The following is a 22316-nucleotide window of genomic DNA, read 5'->3' on the forward strand; positions in this document are numbered from 1 at the left end:
GAAAATATTAGATGTGCACTTCAAATATATACAATTTTATTTGTCCATCATACCTCAATAAACTAGGAAGAAAACAACTTCATGATTGTTGAGATACAAAGTCTGTATAATTTCAATGTGACATGTAGAAGTCATCACTGAACAGTAGCTTTGACATGTACCATCTTCATCAGCAGCTCTGCTGACAGCATGTTACCATCATAGTTACCATCTACTCCCTGGATTTCTAAGTGATACAGTTACCACACTGTTTCTATGTACTATTTCATTTTCACAACACATCCTAGGTTGCTAATAAAGATATTATTTCACTGGAAGCTCCATGATATGCATAGAATATTAAAATCAAATGCAAAAATTAAACACAGAAAGCAATAAAATCATGGAAATTTGAAAAAAATTCTTGATAACTATAAAACCTCCACTATCACTATGAAGGCATGGATTATTTCCTAAAGGTGTCCTTCAAATTCAGAAAATAGTTTATTGCCCCCATAGGCAGTTCATCTTACCCATTACTATTTAATATTTATGCTTTTATCCATTTTATACTTTTGAATTAATCTAGATAAGAAGTTACTTAATTAGGAAAAACGGTTTCATATAATATAAAAAAATGTTTAAGCAATAAGTCACCCTAGGAACCATTTAACCACTGTGCACTGATTGGGAAAAGGAAAGAAAGAAAAAAAATCCCACAAACAGCCAAGTAAAAATAGGAAATTCTATTCTCAGCAACTGGTATTGAGGATTTGCACATGTAAGTGTGATTTTTTAATTAAATTTCACGTGAGCCCATCTAGGGCCTACCCCAATGTGACTCAGCACTGTCTCTTACAAAGACCATCATTTACCTTCCCTTCCAGGGAGCATGTTTATGAAATAGCTCCCAAATCATTTTGTTTTGTAAAAAGTGCAGCCATTCACACCCTACCTGCACTTAAAATATAATTCTGGGCTTGACCAACTCTAACATAGATCATGACACTCGTTTCCTAAACTGATCTCCTTAAATCTGGTATAATTTCAACCCAGACAACAATCCACACTGCAGAAAGTATCAACAGTTAGGCAAGCACATCCCAGTCTGTCATGAAAACAGCCCTGCTGGTGGAGAATAGTTTCTCTTACATATACACTGCAAAGCATCTTCACCAAGATGCAATCTTCCCCAACTCCAGAGGATTCATCACAGACCCAGAGCACAATGCCCCTTGCCTTCCTCAGTAAATATATTTATCTTTTAAATTCAATTGCTTTTCCAAAAAAGGTTTTGGTTGAATTATGTACAAATTAATCATATTTATTTTTGAAGTACACTTTGCACCCATTTAAACATTTAGTATGTATTGTGTCATACAGTATCTTTTTTTTAGTGACCATATCTTCAGGATATGATATAATTTAGTGTAGAACTTAATATTATGTTCCATAATTCCAGGTAATAAATTTTTAGGAGTATACAGGTAATATCAGTATTGATTGTATTTTCAATTTCACTGTTTCACTACCACTTCATAACAGATTATGAGATGTATCACCAATTCTTCCCAGAATTGTATAATGATTTACATTTTAGGGTTCATTTAGGCATGTCTCAAAAAATTGTATAAGTCTTTAAGCAGTGCATTCAAATTTAAACTTAACATATACATATATTCCATGTTGTATTTTATAGCTAGCAAAGAATTTCTCTGACTTAAGTGGTAAACTAAAACGCAATATAGTTCCTAAGATAAGGGAAGACCTGAAGTCTTGGTTATTCTTGGGACTAAAGACAATGTTAAATCACAGTATACATGATTTCACATACCATAGAACTCTTTTCCAAACTTTTACAATAAAGATGCTTCCTTAGTTATTTTTAGGAAACATATTTCAATGAAAATGAATCTATAGACTTTGCTAATGCTAATATTTAAATATAGGTTTATATAACTCATATAGATTATATAACTCATTTCCTAAAATGATAACCTTAAATCTGGAATTATTTCAACCCATACAATAACCACATTGCCAAAAGATCAAAAGCTATGCAACTACATTACAGTCTTTTATGAAAAGTACCCTAATTTGTTACATCATATTTCCTGATTCAGTCAAATAAAATTTCATTTTTTAGGTTCCCTGGTTACTGATATGCCTAAATATATCAACTTTTTATTCTAATAGTTTATAAACAGCAGTTTCTTAAAAAACTATAATAAAAATTCTCTTAAGTATTTGTTGAATCATTCATCTCTTAGGTAATCAATAACAGTCAAAATACAATTAGAACATATACCTTTTATTGTCCCCACTTTTAAAAACTCACCAGATTAGTTAGCTGACAGTGATCATACATTCAGTACATGAACAAAGTCATTTTTCTGAATAGAAATCTTTGAATAGTTTTCAACCACTGTAATACTCACCTCTCATCCCTGCACATGACATTTTAGATGATTTCATGAAGCATCTGTGGCAACAATGATTCAAGGACATCTTTTCTTGGAGATTAAGTATAACACCTGTTTTGTGTGTGTGTGTGTGTGTGTGTGTGTGTGTGTGTGTGTGTGTGTTCACTTGGGAATGTTCACTGGGAGTTGACTAATGTAGGTTAAGTAACTAATAGGGGAGGATGGCCTTAGGCCATTATTGAGGAAGGAGTTCTGATCATCTCTTTAGATACTAGCAATTTTTTGTCTCAAGTTGCAATGTTGCTTGCACTACATGCTGGAATGTCATAGATTCCTTTCCTTTTATTGACCCTCTAAAGGTGCAGTATCCTTTTGTGTAACCCAATATTTAGGTCAAAAGAATAACTCAGGGGTGCAACATGCTCCCTCCAGAACCTAAAAAGGAGTATCATGATGTGCTCCCTTCTTTGTGCTAAGAGTAAAATGTGGTTTTTCCTTCACTTTGGATACCCATATCTCCTTTAACTGGTATACAACTTCCTACAAACTATTCTTGTGACAGTACTCTGAATGCTGATAGAGTTTATATCCCACACTTTTGAGCACATGTATCCTACAAAGTCTCCAATATGTTAACAATAACTTGTTCATTCTTCCAGTAAGCATTTTATAATCAGTTTGGTGGGTCAAGTTATTTTGTGTGAGAAGTTAGGACACCTTGCACTTCTTTCTACTACGTTATTGCAAATGGCAGGAGGATTAACATAGTAGGTAAAGTTGTAAATACAATATGTTTGTTCCTTGTGAATGTGAACTCTTCTTGATCCAATTTTGTGATGGTGATAAAAAAACAGGTCTTTTAACAATTCAATAGTGTGCATTGTCTAAGATATTGAATATTTTATTGTTGGGAAATAGTGTTATGTGACATTTCCTGCAAGCTCCAGTAGGAAAATTACAAAAATATACATATTAAAATGGTAGAGTGAATTCATGCCATCCACACTGGAAAGTTACATGGCATTTAAAAGCAGCTCTTGCCATGCTACTGGGTCTCCCTAGACACAGGGCACCTGCGGGGCACCACAGATCATAGAGCAACGTCAACTCTGTAAGATAAATTCCAGCCAAAATAAGCAGGCGAAGAGAGGCAACAAAGGGCCAGGTAGTTTATTTGAACGCAAACACGAGGGCGAGATTTCCCTAGTCTATAGAAATGGAGGCTGGGGAATTCGCGCATAAGCAGACAGGCAGCGAGTTTTTAAAGAAGGTAGGGGTAGGTAGAGCTTAGATTTACAGCGGTGCGAGGATTGGCTAACCCAAGGCACACTTTTCAGGTTGGGAAGGGACAGCAGCCAGGGACTTTGGCAAGTCATCAGTGTCCGATGTGGGAGGGGCAGCAGCCAGGGACTTTGGCACATCAGTGTCCGATGTGCTTGCTCTTCCCATCAGTGCCCTCAGCCTTACAAACTCATACTGAAACTAGATTATTTTTTATTGAAGTATAGTTGATACAAGTATTATATTGGTTCCAAGTACACACCACAGTGATTCAACAATTATACACATTATTATATCCTCACCCCACCTAGTGCAGACAGTTTCAATATATAAAAATGTTACAGAATCATTGGCTATATTCTCTATTCAGCACTTTCATTACCGTGACTAATTTATATTCCGATTGAGATTTTGTGCCTCTTCATCCCATCAACTATATCATCCACCCACCCCAATCTCTCCCCCATGGTAACCGCTAGTCACTTCTCAGTGTCCATGAGTCTACTGCTGTTCTGTTCATTTTTTTTTCTTTTTTTTTAGATTCCACATATAAGTGAAATAATATGGTATTTGTGTTTCTCCAGCTGGCTTATTTCATTTAGCAGAATACCCTCTAGGTCCATCCATGTTGTACAAGTGGCAGGATTCTTTCTTTGTTATGGCCAAATAATGTTACACTGGAGGAAATGTAGGCTCAAGGGGAACCTCCCAGCAGGGCATTGTGCTGGCCTGGGGGAGGGGCAAAGCAGTCATGATGTAGCCACATCTCCTGTCCTTCTAATATGGTTTATCTTGGCCTCTGTGGTCCAGGGGATGCTTCGGCCTCACCTCCATATTCTAGGAGTCCCTCAGTGCTGTGCCATCCATGAATAGTTGCCTCTTCTTGTAAGGGGAAGCGAAGCCAGGAAAGACCTATGTTATCATCTTGATAATGTCATTCTAATTTTCTGTATTAATTATCAGAAAACTAAGATCATCTATAGATCTGGCTTTAAATTTCAGGATGATATAGAAGATTACAAAGTGTATATATATATACACTTATAATTTATTCTTTATAATATTTACTATTATATGTTAACTTAATAGTTACTAGATATAAACCAATATCATGAACTCAGTTTTATTTATTTCAACAAATAGATGAGAAGGAATTACAAAAATATAACTATTACAACCATGTCTCATTCCTTACTAACCCGAGTCAGGATGTGCAAGGCCCTCAGCTATGCCTGTGTCCTGAGGATGTGGAAGAGAGCAGCAGGACAGCAGTGAATGCAGGTTGCACACAGCTGACATGTGTTGCACATTCTCCGGATATGCAGATCTCCGGATTGTGCAAATGAGAACACAGGACACACAATTGATTTGAATTTCAGAGACACAACATGTAATTTCTTAATATATATCTGTTCCTACTATTGCCTGGGGCATGTCTATATCAATAATACTCATTTATCTGACATCCAAATTCAAAAGGACACTTTATTTTTATCTGGCAACAAAATTCAAGACAAAGATTGAAAACCTTAAAGTTTATCAAAATCCCATTTTTGTAAAGATAAAAAGCAATAGAAATACAAATATGGTCCTATTGATAATGTAAATTATTATAGTTTCTTTGGAGAGAAATTTGGAAACATTAGTATAGTTAATATAGCAAAAATGTTGTTAGCAAAGACTCCACTTCCCATCAACATTCCAGATAGAATTGAATATATATTCAAAGGAAAATACAGGTCAAGCAATGGTACAGACCTTAATTTTTCAAGTAGATATATAATTCCATGCATTATTAAAACTGAAATATAATATAGCCACATTATCAAAATGGAAGGAAGTCACACAGAATTCTGAGAGTCCAACATACAAAGTGGTACTATGTATCTATGAAGACAGAAATGAGCATATATAAAGCCAGAGATATTTAACAAGACGCAATCATTTGTTAATCTCTGGAGGCAAAAAGCAAAAGATACAAACTCAGATTCTGTGCCCAAATCCAGGAACCAACTTAATCTATAATATATTATTTCCAGCTGAGTATTGGTCTACTTTCATTTAATAATTATTTTACATACTATGTTCTCACTGAAATATTTATAAAGCTAAGGAATATCTATCAATGTAATTCAGCCTATGAACAACCTGAGAACCATGGTGCCACCATCTCAACGAAAGGACATTATTTGATAAATTTCAGTGACTATTTATTGACTAAAGCTTGGATGATATAAATCAGAAGGCATTGTGCTCATGTGGTATGTATCTCTACCAAAACCTCAAGCCAACCTCAGACTTAATGGTGGATCATTATAACCATAACCTGTGTTATATACTGTAAATTATAAACATATATATAATGCTAAATAGTTTATTTTAATCAGATGCATTAAGAAAAAGATATTTAAGAAATGGAATGAGGAGACATTTTATCACTTGAATGTTATATTCTGCAAGGAATAATACATTTTAGAAGCACTCATGGATTCTAAAAGTCTTACCTGCCCTCAGTTGTTCAGTGGAAACCTTATCCTCTGCAGCTTCCCAGAAAGACAGGAATTGTCAACAAAATTAAAAGGATTTTCATTTATAGTTCTTCAACTTAATGTTCTGATAAATCAGAAATATAAATACATACATTATGTTAATTATATCTTAAAAAATAGAAACTCATATCAGCATTGGAGCATCCTGTCTGGAATTCACTAGCTCTATAACCTTGCGGAAGTGACGTAAGCAGTTCCACCATGGAGGAAAGCATGAGGGCGTAATCAATGGATATTTAGAGTACTTGACACAAGTGTCTTTGTAAGTGTGCTGTGAGTCTGCACACCTAACCACAGTGACATCACACAGGCAGCACTCTGTGTTTTTCCTATCATCGTTATGTCAGGGAGATGGAGGGGAGTTTTAGGGAATTCACAATAATACTCAATAAGGAATCACGATAATCTACCCTGAGTAAGTATTTTCATTTAGGTAAAGGAAGTTAATTCCATGTCTTTGCCCTAAGAGAGGAGATGGAAAACAATACCAACTCCTATAATTAAAGGCAAGGGAATGGATTCCCCACAGGGCTAAAAACTTAAGTTTCTTCTTACCACGGGCAGGCTGAGAAGGGATATTCTAGGAATGAAAATCTTTTTAATTTTATTTGCCATGGGTATAGTAATATAGACAGAAATATTCAAATTCATGGATATATAATTTTATTAAAATTAGAGTAATATTGATACCTTGGAGGTTGAGTAATAAAATAAACTTGGAATTATATTTAAATGAGTGGTCTTATGAATTACTTTTGGCTACTCTCATCGATACTATGAGTAAACATCTTTTTATCTCTAGTTCATTACTTTGTCTTTCTATTCGTTTATCAACAATGATAAAATTTACAGCTGTGTATTGGGAGCTTCTTTTTTATTGAGGAAACATAAAAACGTACAAGATAGGTAATTTGCCCTTCCAGTAGCCTATGGTCTCATTGGAATTATACAGTACACAGACCCACTATTAAATAGTCAGGTAAGAATGTGTGTGAGCTACTGTCAAACACTCTGCTGAACATGGAGATTGGAGATGATTAGTTTCATTTCTTAAGTGATTTCTGAGCTAAGGGCTTACGGTCATTCTTTCATTTCATTTGTACGGTATGACTGAGGAATGTGGTATTACCCTCCTTGAAGGGATGCAAGAATTGAGGCAGAGGGTTGCCTTCCTCAGCTCAGAAACAAGATAGGTTGGATAAAGGTCCTTTTCACTTTTTCTATTTCCACATATACTGGCACTCCTGAGGCGGTGGTGAAGGGTGGTGATTAGGAAAAATGTATCAGGTGAGAAAAAAAGCATAACTGAGTGATCTGAACAGCAGGTTGGGGTCACATCCTCTTTTTTAGCACAGCCCACATTCACAACTATTGTACAACTGCCATGTGCTCTTCTAACACTGTCACATGTGTTTTGAAATTGCTTTAATTTCAAATAGACCAAACATTTTATTGACAACCATTTCTATAAATAATTTTTCTAATTGAAGTGTTGCAGATATACAATTTCATATCAGTTTCAAGTGTGCAGCACAGTGGTTCAACTGTTACCCACGTTATTAAATCCTCACCCCCTCTAATGCAGTTACTATCTGTACATATAGAAAGGTGTTACAGAATCACTGACTGTATTGTCCATGTTGTGTACTACCATCCCTGTGACCAACTTACACTGTGACTCCAAATTAATTTTTGCAAAATTTTTTTAAGAAACGCAGTTTTTGCCAATGGTTTTAAAAAGTTATATGATACCCTCTGATCCTATGACCCTCTTGGTCCATGCTGATGATACCAGTTATCTCCATACTGTTACTTGCCTTAAATAATATATTATGTGTGGCTGAAATTCATATGATAGGAATCGTGAAGAAGATACCATATGATCTACTTTGTTCAGTCAATATTCTCTTCTTGAGGCTCACTGATGATACTATCTGTACCTATGGTTATTAATACTATTATTGAACATTTGGGTTGTATTTTCCTACTGTAGATAGGGTTGTTGTGGTCAATCTTCCCATGTAAGAGCTTTTTTAAAATTTTCTGATCTTTTTGCTTTCATGATATTTACCTTTACAAAAGAAAATAATAGGTGTGGCATCCAGAGATGACTACATGAGTAGATACAGACTGACATCATATTACATAAAGCTTTGCTTATTCTTTGACTCAGGTTCTAGTGACTCAATGCTTCTTTTCCATTATTTCACTCAGTGAGTCCCTTTTCAGTTTCCAGCCATTATCGGGGCTGCTGTTGCTATGGGCATGTCCATGGCATCACAGGGTCACGGAATACAGGACTTTTCATTCCAAGCAGCTAATGTAGGTCAAAAGAAAGGAAAATAATGTGTTTTACAAGGTGAATGCTACTATCTACATTAGATATATTTCTTAATAAACAAGCTTTCTCATGTACACAGACTTCTATAAGCTTATGGTTAATGTGAATCTGCTTTTGACAAAATGACCTATACTTTTGGGGTAACAATGATAGCAAGTTTCTGATCTACAAAGCTGAGAGCAAATGTAAAGGTTAAGTCTACTTTGAACTGACTCTTAGTTAGCTATCTGCTAGCCAGTCAACTAGCCAGCCACTTTTGGTAATGCAGTGACTCTGTCATGCATTTTAATTAACCTGCAACAAAACCCCAGGATTCTTACAGAACAATTATTCCAAGAGCTAGTACTATTCTAGGGAAGCCTACAGTACAAGGAAAAATGAGTATATCTGTGTTTCTTAAATACATTATAATTTCTTGGTATTCATAACATATCTGTGAGATTGCAAATACAAAAAAATTGACAATACATTCTGTTCATGAGGCTGCGAGGAAACAGGCACGCTCATACACTGCTGGTAGGAATGTAGACTGGTATACCCCAGCTGGAGGGAACTCCAGCAACATTTAATAAGAATCCTATTTCCAGGAATCTCTCCAGAGACACAGCTCCCCTAACCGGAAAAGGCGACACACAAGACTCTTTACTACATCATTCTTATGTCACACAACAAAATGTTGCAGCAATAAAATGTTGCAAATGAGATTTTTAAAAGTGTATATAAATAAAGCAAAAGCAATGTAGTATTTTAAATCAATACAGAAGACCTGCATGCTTATCACAGATAAACCTTGAATATAATGTTTGGCAAAAATGGTAAGTTTTAGATGATACATGTAGTATGACACAGTATCACACCACACAGGCAAAATTTAAAAATATACAACACAATACTATACAGTGGGTATGTGTTACTAAAATTATGACAAATATGGATGAGAAAAAAAAAACACTGTAAGAGTAATTATCTCCGAGGTGGAAAAGAAGGTGGGTGAAACTAAACATTACAAGACAGCAAGATACTGATATTTGTTAAAAACAGGGTAGATTAAGGGGCATTTGTTATATCATTTTCCATGTTTGAAATATTTTATATTTAACAAAATTTATGTTTTTTTATCTGGGAACTTCTAATTTGGTCATTTTGAGAATAGTTTATTGAATTTACTTCTATTTATTCGTGATGAGCACAATTTAAAAATTCTAGAACGCTTGGTGACTAGCTACAATTTAATCATTATTGAGCATATACTGCCATCTAGCAAAACTTCCCAGAACAGTTAAACAAGCAAACAGAAAATGGTTCTCTTCTTATGGATGCACCCTGACTTACTATTTCAGCAAAAAGTTTAGAAAAGTATTACACACTCAGGAATGAATTGGAGCTTTGCAACTTCAAAAGCACACACAAACACAGTTTTTGACACTTATCTTTTACAATATGTGGAGGCAAATCACTTTGTTCTCTAGCACATTAGTTTTACCTTCACCATCTTATAGGAAATGACAGTTAATTTTGCAATGGGCTTACTGGTAATTTGCTATCAGAAATAAAATAATCTGTTTTATAAAAAAGCCCTTTGCCCTACTATGGAATTAAATTACCTGATCAGATTGGCTCACCTCCTAATTCTGATTTTATGTATCATTACCACCTCTTGAAAGAGACGGCTGGAGCAAACCCAATTCTAGTTTTGCAAATTCTTTACTCATTGAATGCTGTTTGCACTATTGCTTCTAACCATGCATCCTTTTCTAGTTTTAACAGAAAAGGAGAAAACAAATTACATTTAGAAGATCTGTCCCCCTCATTTTAACATTAGCTGACTCAAGCTAAGTTATCCATACTTTCACCTGTCCAACAAATATTTACTTATTCTTACCTGTAGACAAGGTACTCTGGTACCGGTTAGGGAAGTTACTATAAAGAGTCAGTTAAATATTCTCACTTCAAAGTCTACATAAAGAACTGATGAAGGTAAAACATTCGAAAAGTAATCAAGATAAAGTAAAAAGGGATAGTTCATTTTTAAAAAGTAATGGTAGAATTTTGTTACTTCAAAGTGAAGAAGAAATGTAATTTTGAGAATACGGAATCAGGAAGTGTTCTGTAATGTCTGCTTTTATCCTTGGAAAATATTTTTACAAGATAGAATTATTAAGGGAAGAAGACACTGAAAGTATAATATATGAGGTGTCTCTGCAGACAAGCCTTTATTTACATTTTGGGAAATTAAAAATCCTACACTTAGATAGCCACATAACTTCTTAAAAGAAAATGCTGTAATTAGTAATTTCACATAGATATGAGTACCACCATCCCAAAGGTATTACCAGAGATTTATAAATCTTTGTGAATCTTATGATACCTATGGACTCTTTTCCCTCCAGAGCCAGACATACAAACACCAATTTACACATAATTTCAGGCAGTTACAGGATCCCTGGAAGACATCCCTGAATCTCAGTTAAGCAGAGCTAATTTAAGTTACTAAGGATCATAAAAATGATGCCTCAAGTTTTCATTCAACAGATAGGCACTGAGGATATGATCGCTAAGCAAAAATTTACTGACGAGCAGAGGGCATAAGAAATCTCTCTCACTCTCTCATCCCCCCACCCCACCCCCCACACACAGAGCAATGACTGGGAGTGCAACAAGAGCTTATAAAAGGGGTAAATGAAAGTCAACAAAGGTTTCCCTGAAAAAGTGAAAAGTAAAGTAGAAGTATGAAATGTAATACTGAGAGGAAAAAGAGCTTCGGGTAAAAGGAACACCATGTGCAAAGGATCTACAGGGTGCTGCGCTAGACGGTGGAGGAAGGGCAGCGCACTGAAGCACAGAGACTGAGGAGGATGTGGTATAACAGAAGGGGAGAGACTGGCCTTATTTTAGACTGCTCTTCACCAAAAGCAACAGAACCACCTTGGTTTCAAGAAAGGGGTGAGGAGGTCACATGATTAGATTTATGTTTTGAAGACAGCACTCCAGCGGCACTAAAGAGAGAGATCAGATTAGAGGTGGGGAAGTCAAGGAAAATAGCTGGGCGTCTAGTACAGCAGTTCTGGTGGGAGATACAACCTAGACTAGGATAAGGGTGGTGATTAACAGTAATGCAGAGGTCTGAAAGGTAATAGTGAATTTGAACTCTTTTTTTCCAGATACATTTTTTTCCCTTGGAGAAGTTAATTCTTTTGCCGATTTTTATGACACAGTCTCTTAATTTCCATGAGCTATTTTATAGTAATGACATTAGCTGTTTATGTCATATTTGCTGTATTTTTTTTCTAATTGGTTGTCCTATTTTTTTCCTTTGGCATGTTCTTCAGTTTTTCTGTAGATGTATCCATATTTTTTTTTCCTTTTGTAGTTTTTCTTTCATTTATTTCAACACCTTCCAGCCTCTCCACTTCTTTCTTTTTTCCCCCCACCTTCATACTAGAACATATAAAATTTACTTCAGTGTAGGATGTGTATAGTTCCTAATATAAGTTCATTCAGACATCCAGCAAACATTTACAGTGCACCTGTGTTGTAGGAGAGAGACACATATACAAAACAGGGAAACAGGTACAAGTATTTCCAAGCAGAAAGCACTCTGTCTGCACACCGAACAGACACCTAGCCCAGACTGAGGAGAATTAGTCAGGACTCCCTGAAGGTCAAATTTTAACTGTTCTGAAGGGGCCTGGAAACTAAGTGGAAGAAGAAAGAGCCTTATATAAAGAGTGGTAAATGACTATCATTCCTACTCTTGGAGTAATTTCAAAATGTAACAGAAAGCTCACTAGTATTTTCCACAAATTCCCAAGGACATTATTCCAGTTAAGAAGGTCTCAGACTACCTCAGAGGTAATCTAATGGTAAAAGCCAACGAAACGTTTTCTGGAACTAGTACAAGCTTAATAAATGTTTATGAATATATACTAAATGCCTTCATAGTTTCCATTTTCAATGTATTTCAAATGAAATATAGACTTAAACCTAGTAGCAAAACAGTAACATATTTCAATTTAATTTCCTACTTCATCCCCCATTGGAGAATTATCTATCCCTACACCTTCCAAGAGGCTTCCTACTGCCACCCCTTCCCTGCTTTATTCCAGTCCCTCTGCCTGGAATGCCCTGTTCCCCTTCCCTAATCACCAACTGCGATTCCTGTATAAGATCCTTATAAACCAAAAACAAATATCACTCAGCACCTTTTGCTCTGGGCATTATTCTATATCATAGGTGGATGTTTCCTACCCTTTCCTATCTGAGTGTGGCTTCCTCACTACTGAAACTGTCAAACACAACTACATAAAGTATGAACAGTGACTTACTCACGGGCAGACACTTTCATGCCCACTGAATAAAGATAACAAAAAACTTCCTTGGCTGTAGCTGTGAGATCCTCATTTGATCCTTGCTTTCCCAGTTTACTTTAGGTCTTCAGATGACTTATGACTTCCTTGAATAGAAGCAGAAACTGGAAAGACCATAGTCGCAGAAATGGTAGCCTACTGATACTGACATGTTATGGTGGAGGTGATGAGAGCAAATGCCTGATTTAAGGATGGATTTACGAATGAGAAGGAGAAAGAAAACTGGATACAGCACGTATCAACAGCTTTTTCTTAAAATTTCGCGGTAATGAATATACATAGCTAAAAATAATACAGTCTCATTCAAGATCAGCCATGTATTAGGAATAACCTACAGGTCTCAATCCCGCCCTTCACTTCCGGCAGTCAATAAAAGGCAAGTAATGCAGAAATATAGATTCAGGTCCTTTGCCCATTTTTTAATTGGGTTGTTCGTTCTACTGTTTAGCTGTATGAGTTCTTTATATATTTTTATATTAACCCCTTATCAGATACACGGTTTGGGAATATTTTTTCCCATTCTGTAGATTGTCTTTTGCTGTGGAGAAGCTTTTTAGTTTGGTGTAATCCCACTTGTTTATTTTAGATTTTGTTGGTTGTTGTGCTTTAGGTGTCATATTCAAAAAATCATTACTAAGATTCATGTCAAGGAATTATATTCCTATATTTTCTTCAGGAGTTTCATGGTTTCAGGTCTTACATTAAGTCTTTAGTCCATTTTAATTTTTGTGAGTGGTGTAAGAAAGGCTTCATTCTTTTACATGTGACTATCCAATTATCCTAACATCATTTATTGAAGACTGTATTTTCTCCATCAAGAATTCTTGGCTCCCCTGTCAAATATTAGTTGACTGAATATATATTTGGGTTTATTTCTGGGGTCCTGATTCTGTTCCATTGTCTATTTGTCTGTTTTTCTACCAGTACAATACTGTTTAATTTATTATAGTTTATCAGATAGCTTAAAATCAGGAAGTGTGATGCCTCCTGCTTTGTTCTTCTTTCTCAGAATTTCTTTGGCTATCTGGGATCTTTTGTGGTTCCATATAACTTTTACAAGTGTTCTACTTGTGTAAAAAATGCCACTGGAATATTACTAGGGATTGCATTCAATCTATGGGTAGCTTTTGGTATCATTCACGTTTTAATGATATTAATTATCCACTCCATGAACATGAGATGCCTTTCCATTTATTTGTATTTTCTTTATTTCATCAATGACTTATAGTTTTCAGAGTAGAGATTTTTTACCTCCTTAGTTAAATTTATTCCTAAACTTTTTACAATTTGTGATGCTATGGCAATAAGGATCAATATTTTTTTCCAGAAAATTGTTGGAAGTATATAGAAATGCTACTGCTTTTTATATGTTAAATTTATATTCTGTAACTTCACTGAGTCATTGATTAGACTTAACAGTTTTTTAGTTGACTGTTGAGGACTTTTTAATATATAAAATCATATCATCTGTAAGGAGAGAAAATTTTTACTTCTTCATTTTCTAATTTGGATACTCTTTATTTCTTTTCCTTGCCTGATTGCTCTATCTAGGACTCCTAGTATTATGTTGAGTAGGAGTGGTGAGAGTGGACATCCTTGTCTTGTTCCTAATCCTAGAGGAAAGCCTTCAACCTTTCACCGTTGAGTATGTATGTTAGCTGTGAGCTTGTCTTATGTGTACTTTATTATGCTGAGATATGTTTCCTTCTATATCTAATTTGTTAAGGATTGTTATCATGAATAGAGTTGAATTTTATCAAATGCTTTTTCTGCCTGTATTGAGAGGGCATCATGTGATTATTTTATTCTATTAATGTGTTGTGTCACATTTATTGATTTACATATATTGAACCAGCCTTGCATCCCTGGGATAATCCCACTTGATCATTGTGAATGACTTCTTTAATGTGTTGCTGAATTCAGTTTGCTAGTGTTTTATGAAGAATTTTTGCATCTATATTCATCAGAAATACTGGCCTGGTCAGATGGAGCTGCAAGACACTCTCCCCAGTGAGAGGGGCTATGTCTGAGCTCCCTTGCCTGCGTAGAAGGGAGAGGGGCTGTTCCAGGCTACTCTCAATTTCCCAAATAGGCTCTCAAGTCAGGAAGAGCCACAGCTACCTGCTGACTTGCCTGTAATTGGATACCCCTTGTGTGCATAACACAGGAACCCTTCACACCAGGTACTTGCTTTTCTCTGGGGACATTCAGGTCTGCTTACCTGCCTTTCAGCTCAAGCTCCACTGACCTACACTGTTTCAGGACTTTGTCACCAGCCCTTTTGGTCAGATGGGGCTGGAAGACACACTCCACAGTGGGTGGGACTATGATTCAGTTACTTGTCTGGGTATGAGCAAACCAGATGTTAGGGCCAGCAAAACTGCTTGAGGATCCAAGTCAGGCAGGTCTGTGCCCCACTGAGTTGTGAGATCAGAGTAAGGAATCCCACAAAATAACCCACAGTGCCACAGGGTTAGTTGATCCCTTAGGCTCCCTTTTCCCACTGGAGGAACCCTAGGCTCAGGGGAGACCCGTCTGTGTGGTGCTTCATTGGTCTGGGGGAATGGCAATGCAGTCAATGGGCAGCTGTTTCTCTGACCTTCCAATGAAGTCCGTCTTGGTCTCTGTGACATAGGGGTGCTTCAGTCTTTCCCCTGTGATCCAGCATTCTCTCAGTGGTGTCTCAAACAGCTGTTAGTTCTTAATGGGTGGAGTAAAGTCAGGGTCAACCTATGTTACATCTTGGTGACATGAACTCTTCCCAATTTTAATGAGAATGGCTTTAACATTTCATTATTTGAAATGATATTTGATATTTATTATAATGAGTAGTTTAATAAGACTTAGGTAGTTTTTAAATATTTTTCCAATTTTTTTTTGTGGGTAGAAATGGTTGCCAGATTTTATCATCTTCCTTTTCAGTTTCTGTTGATTTGATCATCCTGTCTTTTCCATTTAAAATATTCGGCTCACATATGTCCTACTTTTATTGTAGCTATTAAAATGTATGAATATGGACACTTGCATAGGGCTTGCCTATCAGCAGACTACAGCAGCCACACTACTTGTCTGTGGACGTTGCCAGCTGGCCCACTCCCCGTCTACACAACCTACCAACCATCCCTCCTGTGGACCTTGTCAATTGGCCCACCCAAAGTCTTTGGCCAGACTAACTCGTGAGTGACTTTCCCTGCTGAAACCAGTCTATGAAGTCTATTAGCGTTGACAGCACCTTCAAATGTGCAGACAACAGTGCAGATCTATTAGGGTCATGAAAAATCAGGGAAGTGTAACTCCACCAAAGGCACAAAACAAAGCTCTAGGAACCAACCCTAAAGAAGTGGAGATCACTAACTGACTGATAACAAAATCAAAATTTAATTATCTTAATGAAGTTCAGTGGCTAAAAAAGAACAGAGATGTAAAACCAAATGGAATCAGGAAAATAATACGTGAAGAAAATGAAAATTCAACATCCTCTCATGATAAAAATTCTCAACAAATTGTGTATGTGTGTGTGTGTGTATATATGTATATATATATACACACACACACACAAACAATAGAATGGACATTGCCAGGGGCTGGAGGGAGAGGAAAAAGGGAGAAGTATTAGTCAAAGGGTACAAAGTTTCAGTTATATGAGATGAATAAGTTCTAGAGGTCTACTGTACAGCATAGCACTCATAGTTTACAATACTTTATTGTATACTTAGAATTTTGCCAAGGTGATCATAAGTGTTTTCATCATCAAAAAATATATAGTAAACAAAGAGGGTAAGAAGAAACTTTTAGAGGTGATGGAGATGTTAACGGCATAGATTATGGTGATGGTCCCACAGTATATAGTTATCGCCAATGTTATCAAGTTGAATATATGAATTGTGTACTGTTTTTTGTATGTCTTACCTCAATATAAAGAGCTTTTATAAAAAGAGAAAGTTACAGGCTGGTACTAGCATGGTGATTGTAATGTTATACCTTTCTCTTGTTTGAATGAGTGAATAAGAGAGAAGTTCTTGGGAATCCTGCCATTTTTGCAGCATGTTGTCTGCAATTTTTATTACTTGAACTATTATTAGTAATTCATCTCACAATAGACTGCAGCACAACTGAGTGTTAGAATCCCTACTAAAAACCACTGCATTAAGTTTTTCAGTTCCTCTGGCTCTGTACTTTCAGTCCTCTATCCCTGGATGGCAGTGTTGTTCTCCAAATTTCTCATTACAATTTGAACTTGAAACGTTAAATAAATAAAGCAATCTAAATGAATGGCTTATGTGGCATTTTCTGAATTAGAAGGAAAACAGATGGATCTATCAGGTTTTGTATTTCTGTAATCTCTAAGATTAAGCCCTCAGGTTTTAATTTTTTATTTTAAGTAATTTACTGAACAGTAATTAAACCTCTAAGTGAACCATTAACAGATTTAATATTTAATGTTTTATATATAGATGTTACATAGAGACACATAAACACACATAGAGACATATATATGTACATACATATACTGAAAAGTGTAAATAGTTACTGGATAGGAAACGGTAATTGGTGAATCACCAGACTAATATGCTTACTAAATCAATCCTCTAACAGATTATTTTTTTGCCCAAATTTCATTTTAATTTTTACAGAGTGTTTGGTTAGATTTGTTATTTTATACCTCCAGAAACTCTAAAGAAAAGTTTTATTTTAGTAATTGTAAATCTTAAAAATTTGAAACAGCTAGTTAATGTACAGTTAAGTTTCACAAAATCTGAAGGCATTTTGGCTATAAGGGTTGGCTCTGGAATCAGACTATCTGATACCACATTTTAATTCTATCTCTTAAGTATGTGCCCTTGGGCAAATTGTGTAAGCTATGACAAGTTTTTTTTTATTTATAGGAATGAGAATGATAATCAGCCTCACAGGATTATTGTGATGATTAAATGAAAACACAGCATAGAGTTCTTGATGAATATTTACCTCTCAATAATTTAAAATGCTATTATGTCCATTTTCTCATTTGATCTTGACAGTAACTTTGTGAGATAGGTATACCTATGAGGGATTCATGTCTTATGAATAACAAATATGCCTGAGTTCAGAGAGGTAAAAAGAGGTCAATCCAAGTCTCTTGACATAAAATCACTGGTGGCAGTTTTATAACAACTCCATAATATGGATGAATAAATTACATTAATAATTTATGGCCTCTATGCCATTCTTTCCTATTCACCTAATTATTTATTGATTGTTCAATAATTAATGAGCTAATGCACTTTGTAAATTACACATCTCTTCATATATATGATTTATTTCTTTTAATTATTTGCCATGTAGCCCAAGATAGGTTCAAGATTATGCAACAAAGCCTATAATAATTTAAAGCTAAGTTAACATTGTTAAAGCCCAATTCAGATTCATTTTCTGTATAGTAATTGGCTTTGATTCATTTTAATTAACACTTTGAGCATCTATTCTGCGAAGTATTGCACTATTTTCCATAGGAGACAAATGATTAGAGTATTGTTCTTGCCCATGTTCACAGTGGATTTAGACAGTAGTGACTTTAATAATTCTAACATCCAGGCCATGCATTAAATGCCATAGAAAGAGTATTATAGGGAAATGAGAGAGCAATTTGATTAGAAGACTTCCTAGAGAAGGTGAGTTTTGAGTTCCATTTTGAAAGAAGGGAAGTACCTCTCAATAGGCAGCTGTGGAATAAATAGGGAGAAAATTCCTAGCAGTTAAATAAAAGCAAGGCAGTAAAAGACACTCATATTTCATAAATAGAATAATGTGCTTAAAAGAGTTTTCATACACTCTTGACATTTCCAAAAACATTGTTAGACAAAGAAATTGAAACCCATATACACATCTCTTAAAAATGATAATTCACTTAAGTTACTGAAATTTTTATAAAATGAAGCAGTCTTTTGAGGCAAAAACCAAATTCCATCAATCTTATTAGACTGGGAGAAGCAGGTTTCAAAATACCTAGGAATTTATGAGTTTGTAAGTGACTGAGTATATTTAAGGGAAATTTTGCTTCAATTATATTAAACCATAATGATAGAAGTTTGGGAAAGAGTGAAATGAATACTGTAAAAGCCTGTTCAGAGAAAACATTTTTAACTACAATGTGACCATCAAGGAGCATGGGATTTGTAGCAAATCTTTTGGGTCATTTGTCCATTGAGACTGAGAGGGAGATAAGATGAACAGCCTGGAGACATAAATTTAGCAGGTCATTTAGCCTCTCCCTAAAGGAATTCAGTGCTATTTCTCTGGTGAGGATTAGGGTTGTAAGAAGAAGCTGTTATTTTTTCCAACTCATAGTCAGAGTTCCTCAAAGTGCTATCCCTGCTTCACTTTTCAGCTGCTCCTCAATGTACTGCACTTGGAATCCCATTACCGCTCCACTGAAACACTGCTTTGTCAGGGCACTCAACTGGGTTTTAGAGTGCTCTACGTACAAAATATACCCCTTGCCCTTGCCAGAACTGACTCACCTGAATGTGTTGGCTGAGCCAGTGGCCCTCTTCCTCTTTTGTCTCCCACAAGTAATATTATCTAAGCCAGAAGCCTTGACAAACAGATGTACTATACGTAGTGGTTGCTTCATAACAGACTTTTTCATACCTGATTCTAGGCATATGGACGCTATTGGTTCAACAAAGAATTATCCAGCCCAAATCTCAAGAGTGCTGGAGTTGAGAACTGCCAGTCTATGTTCGTGTCTATAAGACCCTCTTCATTTACAGTGGAGTGCCAAGGGTCAGGCTGTGGGAGAGGTCAGTTCCAGGCACAGGAAATGAGGGCAGGGGTAGGGATTTGTCTGTAGAGAAGTTAAAATCAATTATAATCCTGACTAAAAGTCAGTCTGCTTTTATTCATGCATGAGAAATCCTTTAAAAAGCTAGTAATAAAATTCTCCTCCCCAAATAGGTATTTTGTCAGTTTAAGTTCTAAATGATAATCCCGATTTTGCTATTAAGTTTTAAAAATTTACATGTAAGCTTCAAAATTAGCAAATTTTTATTAACTTTAATAAACATCGAATTCTGCATAAAAGTGAGTTTGGACAACCATTTATGCAGTTGGGCCTCTGATCCATGTAGACTCAGTTACATCTATTAATAGTAAGTTTGTGTAATAGTTTGGAATCAAGCTCACTTTTTGACATTAGTTCATTTGCAAACTGTGATAGGACATACTAGTGCATTTAGCAGTGATTCAAAATAATAATAGTTGTATGTGATTTTTCAACTTTTTTCCTAGTGTGAGGTTTTAGATGAGGTTAATCAAAAAAAATCACAAAAATTTGCATCCTTCAACATTATATAATGAAACACTAAGCTTTAAAATCATTTCTGGAAGAGGGGCATAGAGAAAAAATGGAAAAGGATATCAATGCAATACCAACAAATAAAAAAAGTAAGAAAATGGACATTCACATAGAAAGAAGAATCAAATTTCAAAAATTTCAAAGAAGAATGCCAGAAGGAAACAACACAAGTTGGGGGTACTACATTGCCACACACACACACACAAAAAGAAACAACAATATTTGAGTGCCTCAACTATTTTTACTAAAAAAGTACACTTGTTCTAAAGAAATGGATCAAATAGTGTCCATGTTGTTTATCATTCAGCCATTTTTCTCTGATTTGTGAATAAGAAAAAGTATTCTGTGGTTGTAACCTGTATTATAGAAATTTGTGATGAATTTCGTGGTGAAAATATTTCAGTGGAGATATTTTTGACTAAAGAGCCACTTGAAATCACTAGCATACATCCTGAAGAAACAAGGACATGAATAGTATAATAATCTTTGCAGTTTATTACAAAAAGGATTACAGTGAATCTCTGACAAATGTGTTTCAATGTTGAAGACTTTTTTCAGTAGTTGCGTATGTTGCTCCATGTGAAACATCAACATTAAGGCAGAAGAACCTTATTCAATCCAAAATCCCTCAAAGACCAGAAAGAGGGCTCAGTGAGACAGAAATCAATCTTCCTGAAAAAGAATTCAAAATAAAAGTCATAAGCATGCTGAAGAAGCTACAGAGAAATATTCAAGAGCTAAGGGATGAATTCAGGAGGGAGATAACAGAAATGAAACAAACAATGGAAGGATTTAAGAACAAACTGGATGAGGTGGACGAGACTGTTAATGGAATATAAATCAGAGAACAGGAATACAGAGAAGCTGAGGGTGAAAGAGAAAAAAGAATCTCTAGGAATGAAAGAATATTAAGAGAACTGTGTGACCAATCCAAACGGAACAATACTTATATTATAGGGGTACCAGAAGAAGAAGAAAGGAAAAAAAGGGATAGAAAATGTCTTTGAAGAAATAATTGCTGAGAACTTCCCCAATCTGGGGAAGGAAATAGTCCCTCAGGCCATGGAAGCACACAGATCACCCAACACAAGGGACCCAAGGAGGACAACACTAAAACATATAATAAGTAAAATGGCAAAGATCAAAGACAAGGACAGAGTAATAAAAGCATCCAGAGAGAGAAAAAAGGTCACCTACAAAGGAAAACCCATCAAGCTATCATCAGACTTCTCAGCAGAAATCTTACAGCCCCGAGGGAGTGGCATGATACATTCAGTGCAATGAAACAGAAGGGCCTCAATCCAAGAATACTGTACACAGCAAGATTATCATTTAAATTTGAAGGAGGGATTAAACAATTCCCAGATAAGCAAAAGTTGAGGGAATTTACCTCCCACAAACCATCTCTACACTGCATTTTAAACAGATTGCTCTAGATGGAAGTATGCCTAAGGCTAAATACCTGTTACAAGAGAAAATAAAACAGCAAAGGGAGTAGACCAACTAAATATTAACCAAATGCAAAATTAAATCAGCTACCCACAAAGTCAGTCAAGGGATACACAAAGAGTACAGAATATGACACCTAACATATAAAGAGGGAAGGAGGAAAAAAAACAAGGGAGAGGAAAAAGAATCAATGGACTGTGTTTATAATAATGTAATAAGTGAGTTAAGGTAGACTGCTATATAGTAAAGAAGCTGCCAATGAACCTTTGGTAACCCAGAATCCAAAGTCTGCAATGGCAATATGTACATATCTATCGATAATCACCCTAAATGAAAATGGACTGAATGTACCAATCAAGACACAGAGTTACAGAATGGGTAAAAAAGCAAGAGCCATCCATATGCTGCCTACAAGAGACAAATGTCAAACCCAAAGACATACACAGACTGAAAGTGAAGGGATGGAAAAAGGTATTTCATGCAAACATTAGGGAGAAAAAAGCAGGTGCTGCAGTACTTGTAACAGACAAAATAGAATTTAAAACAAAGAAAGACACAAAGAAGGACATTACATAATGATAAAGGGGTCAG

Source organism: Manis pentadactyla, chromosome 13, assembly GCF_030020395.1.
Source record: "Manis pentadactyla isolate mManPen7 chromosome 13, mManPen7.hap1, whole genome shotgun sequence".
NCBI classification, from domain to species: domain Eukaryota; kingdom Metazoa; phylum Chordata; class Mammalia; order Pholidota; family Manidae; genus Manis; species Manis pentadactyla.